We start from the raw sequence: 9768 nt of genomic DNA, 5'->3' as shown, positions 1-9768 counted from the left end.
AATAGCACACGAGCAACCGCCCTGAAAAGGAATGTCCCTGAGTGTGCGGTAGTTGATCACCAGGTTTTGACCGAGGTAGTGTACCCAGAACTTACATGCACATACCACACACAACATTAGTCCTGGGTACCAAATTAACCATTGCCTGAACTCAGGCTAACAAGAAAAATGTATACCTAGGGTGATCCCTCTTTCATCCGCCTTCATGGCGTCGCTTTATATCCATAAACGATCCTTTGTGACGGTGCTTGATACAACGAGTACCACCAGGGACCCCTTCGAATGAAAATGTTCATTTCGTTTTCCAGAAATACCGTGTTTGATATCATGCAGTACTATTGTGACAAGTCCTTGATATCAAACACGGTATTTCTGAAGATTTAAGTTTACTGCTGTCGACACATACCATCGCCTCATGACCACTCTATCGAGATTGCCGAATTTTACATCCTGAAATTGAAGATAAAGTAAACTTTAGTTACACAAATAAATCCTAGGATGTTTTAAAACATTACTACAACAAATTAGGGCAGAAAATACGAAACAAAACGAGAAACTAAGCTATTAAGATAGACCTTGTGCTTACCAAGGTGTGACTTTAAAGTCGGCGTTGAATGAACACGTTCTCGTCGAATTAACGAAGCTAAAATTGAAGATAAATCAAGAATAAGTTACACAAATCAAACAATGAATATTGTAAAGCATTATAACGATGAAATAAGACAATAATTTCAAGAAACGAGCGCATATAAACGGCCTGTATTTTAAGAGAAATAAACACGCTAACTTAACTCATTGTAATATCACATCATTTTGACGTAAACGCAGATAAAATATCATTTAATTCTTATACTCACTTCGTCTTCTTGTCTTTTTCTTCAAAGTCATTTTAGAGAAGTTTAAGCAGGGTTTTTCCTTGTAAAATATGTGACGTTCTCGTCCTTTCGTCGTGAAGGGTACATCAAAAAAGTGGAAGAATCGTAGTCACATGGGACATGCGCCTAGGGCATGACCAAAATTCAGATTCGAATTTGCCTCCCAAATTAGCTCCGCGTCCTTGATCCTCATTGGTCGTATTCTTTCGTCCGACGGACGAACACGGAAAGTAACGGGCGTATAACTGGCTCTTAAATTAGGTGGGGAACTTTATGAGGCTCTCGCCCAAAAAGCCTAGTGTCCCACTCAACCTCTTTGGGCGGAAAACCAGCCTCGTACCCAGGCGCTTTATTGGAAAACATAAAGGTTGCATTCAGCGTAATATAGAGATCTGTGGCTGAGATGTGCGAGCGCGCAGGGGTGCTTGGGGAGGACGCGACGGGAGAACGAAGCTTCATTTGCCGCGTCCTCCCCAAGCACCCCTGCGCGCTCGCACATCTCAGCCACAGATCTCTATATTACGCTGAATGCAACCTTTATGTTTTCCAATAAAGCGCCTGGGTACGAGGCTGGCGGAAAACCTAAGAACAAGCATGGGACGAGGGCTTACTTTCCTTGGATGGGTGAGACACTGTGTCGACCGAAAGTATTCAAGAACACGAGTGTTAAAAGCAAGCTTTTAAACGTGAAGTTCTGCCTGTTTAACACGCCTTGGGGGGACTTTCTTCAATATTCAAAAATATAAAAAAATGGTCAAGGGTTGTAGAGGTTTTCAATCGCTCTAAAATTGCCCGTGTTTTTGATACAATTTCAATTGATCCTTCCTATTCCTGATGTATCCATTCTCTATTTATCGTTGGGTCAATATCTACAATATGATTTTTCAGACATTTTTCCATTTCTTGCAAGAACCGCTATTTTCAAGATTCAGTTTTCAGAAAACTTCACGACAACCTCACGGTTTCTCCTGAATTTCTTGTCTCCGCAGGTTTACCCAGAATGAATTTTACCCAGTTTATACAGTTCGCACAGAAAAGGTGGGGCCAATTTAAACGCCACAAGGCTCCTTGGGTAAAGGAGACAAACCCCACCTCGTCATGACAAGGTATTCACAGGCAGACTTATAAAATCAGCAAAACAAGTCATATATAAGACATGCATATAAGAAACCCACATAAAAGAATCGCGGTAAGGAAAAGGTACAGATCTCTAACCAGTCGTGCCCCTGCATTGACCGGCCGAGCATCTGCAACCGGAGTCGCCAATATGAAAATAGTGACATGAGGTAGAAGAGCGCTAGCTTTACCCCTGTATCAGCATTGCGCACGATTACCAATGAGTCTCATCGTAGTTATCGTAGTAGCAACTAATGTGAGATATAACGAAATAAGTACGAACTACGAAGTGTGCAGCCAAGGTCAACCCCCGCCAGGCGCCAGGCAACAAATGATTCATGTCAATATAGGACGCGACATAGGTCGCGAAGATAAGTTCGGACTACGAATGTACTTGCGAAATGCGTCGGATTTCCACCTACCTATTGCTCTGATTTGCGCGTCAGAAAAACTGCATTCCGCAGCGAAAGTAGCTGCACCAATTCGAAAACTATGCCCCTTATACTTAGCAGGGTCAAGACTACATGCACGAAAAATCAAAGCCAAATGCTCAGTAAATAGTCTGCGTGTTACTGCGCGCCCATCGAGAGTGCGAAAAAGTGGGCCATCGGATAAACCGCGACTCACAAAATAGTCTAGTAATGTCTGCACAGGGCAAATATCGGAACGGCGATGAAGTGTAAGAGAAACACGAGGTTGATTGTAGGAATGTTTGTAGTTCGCAAAATTGATTTTCAAACCGGAAGTATTACTCAAATTATCAACAATCTGAACCACTTGAGATAATTGAAGCACGGCTGGAGACCGTGGGCAACTCGTCATTTCACCTACCCGCAAAAAGACAAAAAAGTCTGTCGTACAAATTGCCTTAAATAAAAGTGCGCGATATTCACTAGATGAAACAAGAGAAGTCTGTTGCAAAATGGTGCGGAGGATAGAAATAGTGATTGGAAGGCGTACATCAACACCGGAGCCAAGCTTACCATATCCTTTCAACATTTCGAAAACCCAAAATACCTTCGTAGGGTCATGCACGCCCACTAAACGGTGACAATAACCTAATGCAGAAACATAGGTATTCGCGGTCGAGGCTGCATAATGGCGCTGAAACATGATCTCATGCTATAAATAAAGCAAAGTCTGAAGAAAAAGCGCAGATGAAAACTGATTGTAGAGTTTCCATGCCCTGCGATAGGTAGGGATTGACGATGGCTGCAAACTAGATTGAATTAACCGCGAGGTAATAGTGGCCAATTGTGTGGAAGGAAGGTTGGCCGAACGCCCACCGGAGCTAGCCATTTGAACTTCGAAACCTGCAAGCGAGATAATTAAGGAGTACAAGTATTAAAAATAGTATTATAATATAAACGAATAAACATGTAAGTATTAAAGAAGATATAAACTAGGAATAATCGATGTCTGACTCAGTAGTTACATTATTTTATCATATTTTTAAAGATGCCTAAAGATTTCGTTTCCTTTGCTTGCTTTGGTAGACTATTCCATAGCGCTGTCCCACTGAGTAGCCTCTGGGAGGGTAAACTGGCTGGTAGACCCCGCAGTGGTGTTGGCTGTTGGCGCGGTAGTTGGCTCAGACAATGGCTGTAACAAGTTATTCACCGTCCCCGATGTACCTGGAGCCGTGTCTGGACCGGAGCAAGACTGACGATCGTCGCGGTCGGCCGAGTCGGGTTGGTTGTGCTCGCCTCTGCACTCGTGTACTCGCTCTGGTAGTGGTAGCAGGCATAATTCCGTATAGCAAGAACTAAGGAATAAACAAAGAGCAGAGCAACAGCGAAACGAATGTCTGTGGTTATAAGTAAAAACTATATACCAGAGACACAAATTTGCGATGATTTAAGCTCTGACGATTTAGAATATTTAACAGTTGAAATAACTAAGCCTCGGTCTAAATCTCTTTTAATTAGCACTTGGTATCGACCTCCAGATCTGCCAACGTATTACTTTGATTATTTTGAGAAAATAATACAGAAGGTAGATTTGACGAATCATGACTACTTTCTATTAGGTGACATAAATGTGGACCTTATGCCGGGAGCAACATCAGCCAATGCTAATAAATTAAATGATATATTTGAAATTTTTGGCCTCACACAACTAATTAAAGAACCCACTAGAACTACACCATATTCCTCAACGCTAATTGATCTTTGCGTTACAAATTATTCGTACTAGGGAAATTTACAATAATCAATCATGCATTAAAACTAAGTATAATAGTTCTACAGACTATTTACAAAAAAACAACTTAACTAGACTACTCGCTAATGTTGGAGTTCCATTCCGACAACGTAATGTCATTAGTTGATGTGATGGACGCAGTCCTCCAACTTCGACTGCCACGAACACACACCACGCGAGCTCTAAGCAAAGCAAAGGCGATCTTTCGTCGTAACCAGCTAACCACCATAGATGGAGAATGATTCTTCTTGTCAGCCAGCTTCGCACCCAGGAAGGAGAGAAAATGTTGGGTCTCTCTTCCGCATCCGCCAAAGGCGCTGAAGACGACCGGTGTGAAGGAGCCATGCTCGACCTCAACAATCCGTTGGTTGTAATGTCGCTTCTTTTCCCGTTCGTTGGCTTTAAACGAGCTGCTCAACGTCTGGCGTCGATGTGTAGAGGCGTATGGGTTAAACACCCTTACATCAAAAAATGCCTTTTCACATCTCTGCCAGAAACCTCTCGCAGCAATGTCCACTCTGGCGTCATCGGCTGAGTTAGCACTGGATGGAAGAACCTCGCCAGTCAAAGGAGCAAGAGCAGGTTCAATTGAAACATCGTAAGCAACGTCATCGATAGCAGCAGCAAGTAGATCACGGATCTCATTATGTCTTCGATGGATAAAACCTCCTTTCAGGCACGACAGGGCATGATCTACCGTGAACGATTTTCCACAAGCGCAGAAAGATGGAAGGCGTTTCAAAGGCCATCGATAACGCATGTAGATTGCATCAAAGAACTCACGCTTGGTCAAGATGTAGCCCTCTTCAGCAAGTGGCAGAGCAGTTAGCCAAGCTGAGGATCCTTTCAACTGGGCGAGGTCATTTGCTCGAATCTGCTCTTCACTCATGCTCGATCTCAAGTTCTGTAGCAGCAACGAGTTCCTAGCTTGACGTTGTTTTGCAATCTCACGGCGAAGATCGTGGATGGAATCTCCATGTTCTGCTGATGGTGTACCATTCTGGTGGATGATTCTACTTGAGAGAAGATGACAGATGGTTGTGGAGTTCAAATGCTCTTATCACAGATGTCGTTAAAGATCGGAATACCAAGACCTCCCATACGAGCTGGAAGCGAAACAATTGTCGCTCATGGATGGACAAGCTACGGTTATCGAGGAGTGCAGGAAGGAGCTTCAGGTTGATGGTGTCGTCAACAAGCTGCATCGCGGTCTTGATACCTGGAACGGCACGAATGTGGTAAGTAAATCTGTGCCGAAAACCCGAGACAAACGCCGTGTATGCTGCTTGGGGTTGGAATTTGGCAATTTCACTCAAAACGTGAAGTTGCTGGCACCATTTACTAACTAAAGAACTAATATACTTATCTTTTCCGTCATCCGATCCAAGATATCCTCCAAGGTACTTATGCCCTTCACTTGAAATTCGTACATTAGTTCCAGCGAAGATCTCAATGGCAGTCTGCTCCAGGTGTGGCTTCACAATCAACCAGGATTTATCAGCTCGCGGGTAGTAACCAAGACTCGGACCATGCACGGCAATCTTCTCCCACCAGGCACGCAGTTGCATTAGCTTACCTGCCCACTAAGGTCATCCGCGTACGCAACATGCCTTACATCACTAGCTTCACAGATTTAATCATGAGCAGGAGTGGAGTAATGGCGACGGCGTATAACGGCATGGCAAACGGATCACCTTGCGTGGTACCTTCAGCTGATGCAATTTCTTTACCACCTTGCACGAACAATCTTGAAGCTGTTACATAACAATTGAACGTATAAACAGCCATTGCGGACAAATGTACTGAATGTTATGTAACATGATCTTGCGGTTGATGGAATTGAACGCATTGGTGGCGTCTACCAGTAAGACAGCGTCTGTTTCTTCTTCTTCAAAAATCTTCGACATGGCGTGAACAGCAGCCTCGCAGCCTGATTGTTGTCCTGCACATAGCTGTAAGTCTCCTGCGCTATCCATGATTTGTGGTTTGATGGCAAAGACAATTGATTTTCCAATTATCCGTCGTAGAACCTCTCCAATCCCAATCGGTCTGACGCCAGGGTTCTTGTCCAGAGGTATTAAGCGACACGCTAAGAAGGCCTCTAAGCTGGTGGTCTGATCTGCTCCAATAACGACCTTCTGGGTTGCTAGTGTTCTCGCCATTAACGCTATTGCGGATCGTAGATCTTTGCCAGCATCTCCATAGTTGCGAGACACCAAAATATGCCGCCATCCAAGTGCGTCAAGACCTGAAGGACCAGCAGCACCTTGAGTCCTCAATGCTGCTTTTGCTATGGCTGCCTCGTCGATGTTGGCGAATAACGATGGATCGACATATGGAATTTCACCATCAATCATGACGGAATGATCCTCAGGTTGTGCAGGTGGATGTTTCTGCAAGAGGTTCTTGTACACAGCGTCATTAAGAGGAAGAACTCCACCAGATGATTGTTCATCCAACAAACGTAGAGCTGCGTTCACTTTGCCACGAAACATGAGACTAGCGAAGGTCTTGGAAAGCTGTTCATTTGAAACCTTCCTAGTAGCTAGTAGTGTCGACTGGATGGTTCTGCATTCCCGAAGTAACCCATCAAAGTTCCCTTGTTGCCACAAAGCCATGCGCCGAGACAGACAAGTCACATGGTCTTTCGATCTCGATTTGAAACTCGGTTTTTGTAAGAGAAGAGCAGGCATGATCATAGTAAGTTTTAAAGAAATATCATGCATGCAAGATCTCCGAGTTACTGTTCCAAGCGTTAACAAGTCTCTCCAGTTCCCTGACGTATGACTTTCCAGCAGCTCCACTCGGCAACATAAACAGATTTTTGCGCCAAAAAACCACCTCTTCATAGGCTGCGTTAACAACTTGCTTTAGATCGTCTTTAGTGAGGCTGCCCCAAACACCTGGTGATCCGCTATTTTGAGAACTTGAGGGAGTAACCGGATCGACAACAATAGAACCAGGCATACTTGATGTTTTTCCATCTTGTTGACGCGCTCCACCAGTTGCGTGTTTTTTCCTGCATGAATTTAAATGTAGCGACCGTCCTCGTTCCGAACCAAATTGTCTCGGGCACAAATTACATTGAAATGCGCGCTCTCCGTCTTTGCTTTCTTGCGGCATAGTTTCTAATTAGCATGCGTCGTCACCAACCAATTTACCAAATCACGTAGTACGCGGTTAACGGAATAACGTTCGCAAATATAATTTAACGGTCCAAACTCGAGAAATAGCAAATATTTGCAAAAATTCCAAAAATATATATAATATAACCAATTCGCACTCACAGAATTCACAGTTGAAGTAGCACTGGAAATTATTCACGCTAAAAGCAATGAACGCGTAACCACTCCAATGACCAATGTTCAATGTCCAAATCTTGATAGAGTCACAAAATGCGCGAAAACACCAAGTTAACAAAAAATAACACCAACGTTGTTTTCAAGATATCCTTACTTAAGTAATAACGTAATAATGTTTCTAAAAATTTAGCAGTAATTGTGTAAAAATCTCAAATGTCACAGAGCACTATTTTTTAGCGTCTTTACGCCATAGTGTGCATGTGTTGCGTTACAAATGCCCCAACAAAGATCATAAATTCAGGTATAATTGATCTTTCCATAAGTGATCATGTTTTAGTTTATATGACACATAAGGTTCATTATAAGAAAGCGGAAGCGCGATTAGTTGAAATAAGGAGTATGAAAAATTTTCATAGAGAAAACTTTATAGGAGATTTAAAACAACAGCAATGGTTAGAATTAAATTTGTGCAATGAACCTAATGAAATGTGGGTAAGATGGAAAGGGATGTTACTTAATTTACTTAATTGCATTGATAAACATGCTCCACTCAGATTAAAAAGAATTGGGAAAAAGAAATCCCCTTGGATAACTAATCAATTAAAACAAAAAATGCGCCAGAGAGATTTTTTGAAAAAGAAAGCAAAAATGACTGGAGACACATTGATTTGGCAACAATATAAATCATTAAGGAACTCTACGAATAATGAAATTAAAAAAGTGAAAAGTCAATATTTTACTGATAACCTTGAGACCAACCAGAACAATCTAAAGTCAACTTGGAAACTTATTAATGAATTAAGCTCTCGTAATAATTCTAGTCATAAGACAATATCTAATATTACAATTGGCGAAGAAACAATAAATGCGCCTAAGGACATAGCCGAAATGTTTAATTCTCACTTTGCAAAAGTAGGTGAGAATTTAGCATCCGATATACCACCATCTGCTGTGGAACCGGAGGTTTATATTGAGCCAACTGAAACCACATTCTCATTGACACCCCCACAATAAATACAGTTTGTAGTAAATTAAGAACGATTAACGAAAAGAAAGCATCAGGTCTGGATAAAATACCCTGCAAACTTTTAAAACTTGCAGCTGAAATCGTTGCCCCATCATTAACTCTAATATTTGATAAGATTATAACTACTGGCATATTCCCAACGGAATGGAAGTTAGCAAGAGTTACGCCGATTTTTAAGAAAGGTAGAAAAGATGATATGGACAACTATCGACCAATATCCGTAATTTCATGTGTTGCTAAGATTTTTGAAAAACTGATTTTTGATCAGCTATATGAGTATTTAAATGCTAATAATTTGATATCCAAAATTCAATCCGGTTTTCGATCATTGCACAGTACATTAACTGCCTTATTAGAAGCAACGGACAAATGGTCAATCAACATAGATAATGGCTTACTCAATGGAGTGGTCTTTATCGACCTCAAAAAAGCATTTGATACCATTGATCACACCATTCTCTTACGGAAGCTAAGAATATATGGTGTTGACCAAAGCGGCATCAAACTCTTTGAATCATATCTAAGCAACCGTGGCCAAAGATGTTGCGTAAATGGTGAATTATCTGAGGCTGTTAAAATAAGTTGTGGTGTGCCTCAAGGTAGCAACTTGGGGCCACTATTGTTTTTAATTTACATTAACGATTTCCCTAATTGTCTGGAAAGAGCCTCTCCGAGAATGTTTGCTGATGATACTAATATAAGTATTGCGGCAAAATCTGTAACAGAGCTTGAATCAATAATTAACTCTGAATTGAAAAATCTTAATCAATGGCTCATAGCTAACAAACTGAGTCTAAATGTCGCTAAAACGGAATTTATGATAATTGGATCTCGTCAACGGTTAATGATACACAATAATGAACAAATAAACATTGAAATTGACGGGAAGATAATCAAAAGTTAAAGATACGAAATCATTAGGATTACAAATTGATGAGCACCTAGTATGGGCGCGACACGTTGAAGGCATTTCCAAAAAGGTTGCGTCGGCAATTGGTGCTCTTAAAAGGATACGCCAGTTCATAGATGCAAGCACTGCCCTCAAAATTTACGGAGCTTTGATTCAACGTATTTTGATTATTGTAGTTCAGTTTGGGATGGTTTAAATATCACGTTAAATGATAAATTGCAAAAACTGCAAAATAGAGCAGCGAGGGTAATTACCAAATCTGGATACGATGCAAGTTCCAGCGACCTTTTCACTAAACTAGGTTGGGACAATCTTTCGACACGCCGGAAAAAACAC

At 41.7% G+C, this 9768-nt stretch overlaps 1 long non-coding RNA gene across 1 annotated transcript; it reads right to left on the bottom strand.

Annotated features, from left to right (window-relative positions):
• Positions 1–384: 384 nt before the first annotated feature.
• LOC114528864 lies at positions 385–928 on the bottom strand. The gene is made up of 3 exons (XR_003687539.1): positions 858–928; positions 587–643; positions 385–450 (listed from the first exon to the last, which is right to left on the bottom strand). It is a non-coding gene; the product is annotated as an uncharacterized LOC114528864 (long non-coding RNA).
• Positions 929–9768: the final 8840 nt, after the last annotated feature.

The sequence above is a fragment of the Dendronephthya gigantea genome, unplaced genomic scaffold, assembly GCF_004324835.1.
Source record: "Dendronephthya gigantea isolate DGI-Jeju-01 unplaced genomic scaffold, DenGig_1.0 000051F, whole genome shotgun sequence".
Classification (NCBI taxonomy): Eukaryota; Metazoa; Cnidaria; class Anthozoa; order Malacalcyonacea; family Nephtheidae; genus Dendronephthya; species Dendronephthya gigantea.
Note: the sequence above shows the minus strand (reverse complement) of the source record. Positions and strands in the feature narration are given on the sequence as shown.